Source organism: Diachasma alloeum, unplaced genomic scaffold (genome assembly GCF_001412515.2).
Source record: "Diachasma alloeum isolate Michigan unplaced genomic scaffold, Dall2.0 Dall_scaffold_00481, whole genome shotgun sequence".
Classification (NCBI taxonomy): domain Eukaryota; kingdom Metazoa; phylum Arthropoda; class Insecta; order Hymenoptera; family Braconidae; genus Diachasma; species Diachasma alloeum.
In genome coordinates this window covers 276429-278695 of record NW_021680614.1, presented here as the reverse complement: position 1 = coordinate 278695, position 2267 = coordinate 276429, and positions in this window count along the sequence as shown.

Genomic DNA, 2267 nt, shown 5'->3' with positions numbered 1-2267 from the left:
ATTTTTATAATTAATATTGCATCCTGCATGTGCAGCTCCACGATACCTGCCAGTAAAGTGACAATGATCTCGATGTTTAATATCTGTAGAAATGAACGGTTTCTCACAAATATGACACTCTTGGGATGCTTCAAAATCTTGCGATTGTTTGCTAGTGAGTCTCTCCATTGGCACAACAGTCTTTAAAATGTCATCAACCATCACTCCGATTTTTTTCAACTCATTCATAAACCAGATGATGCAGTCAGAGCCACGTTTGATGTTAAAGCGCGATAGAGTTGTATTAAACGAACATTGTAAGTAGAAAGCGATACTGTATGGCACATGTTTTTGACACAAGTTATCATCATCGTTCTCATTAGTTTCTAAAATGCATTCTAGGTCAGCATAAATGGCAAATGGTACAGTCTCTTTGAACTTATCATTTTTGAAATTTAGAATTTTGTTTTCCTCCACCGGTAAGACCATTTTACACTTATTTATTAAAAAACAGTCCTGTTTGTGTTCATCATAACGTTTTTTCTCACGAAAATGACACAGACACCGATCACATAGGTATATAAAATGCCCACTACTCGAAATTTGTGCACTCACAAGTTTTGAAAGATTGCTAATCCACGCATACTAATAAACTGGCTGTGCATTAGCTGGAACATGTACATTCGAACAAAAAAATAGTAAATGAATTGTAGGTATGTGAGACTCCACTTTGCTGAGGTAAAAAGGCACTATTTCCTTTTGATGATTGCTTTCATTTTCAATACCGTAAATATTGATGGATATGTTATTTTTCTTCTCAAATATATGAACATCACTCAAAGCGATGGGGAAGTTGATACCCTTATAATCAAGAGTCTTTTGACTTTGAGGTATAGTTGCGATCGTATAATGAGGATATGATGAAGTAAGACATCTGTTATTCTTTGCTGGATAGAGAGCAGCGATAATTAACCACAAGAAGCAAAATTGATCGGCATTTTTTATATTCACAACAGCTTTTTTCAGTTGTATATGATACGGCAGAGTAGCAAATGTCANAGGGGAGATATAATCCTTGCGTCTTGAGTGAGCTGAAAGTATAAATCTATTCCTACAACTACGTTTATAAAAAAAGAAATGTATTGAATAACCTGAAAAGATGTAGGGAAGAAATAAATTTGAAAACTGAGCTTTAATTTTTGTTCAGTGTTACATTTTATTTTTTTTAATGAATAAAAAACGAACCTTAATACATAAATCTTTAAAAGCTATAATAATAATTTTTGAAAATATNTTTTTTTTAATGAATAAAAAATGAACCTTAATACATAAATCTTTAAAAGCTATAATAATAATTTTTGAAAATATAAGTTAACAGCATCTGAAACAGATGAAACGTATATAAATATTAATTTTTCTTGAATGCAATTTAAGAAAATGGTAGAAAGAAGATGATGTTTACTCACTTTATTCGATGCAACGACCTTGTACGCCCAAAATGAGCCATGCGGCGATGGTGAGGCACCGCGCATGTGGCAGTATCTCCCTCGCCTCTTCCTCACGATCGACGAGACGGAGGTTTAAAAATCCTCTCATCTCCTGATGAACAGAAGCTTGCTGTAAACACACAAGAAATATAGAAATGAGTTACATGAAAATTATTATTATTTATAGAAATGAATAAATGAACAACTAAATTGATCATTTGTTGTTGTACCTTCGCAACACACAGAAAATCTCCCAGGTATGCCAGGAAACTGACAACCTGGTGCATTGGCACCGCCAAATGTCCCACCAAAGGGTAATAGTGTGGGATATAATCCCAACACTTCTCCTTCTGCTCCAGCCACCAATCCTCCATGGCTGCGTCCTCTTCCTCCCACTCCTCCCTCTGCTCAGGGTCTGGGAATGGATAATTCTCCATGTTTTTTTTTCAACTGTAATAAACATACACTTGTTAATAATCACACGAAATCGCTTTTAAATGCACTAAAATCACTTTTTTCACTCAAAATTTGAAATACTTACGTTGATTTCAAACTTGTCAAAACACTTTTCAACTATCTCGTGGATGGTTTGAGACGTACTGAAGCAGAGCAATAAGACTGCGTATCCACTTAACAAACACTTCACTCCCCTTCTCGGTTGGGCACCTGGCATCTGGCATTCAAAGCGTCAATGTTTATGTTTTGGAGGAATGGAGGATTGTGAAGACGGTTGAGACTAATAATTGAAATATATTTACATGAACTATTTTTCTTTTTATTCAATACATGGATAATTTCAAA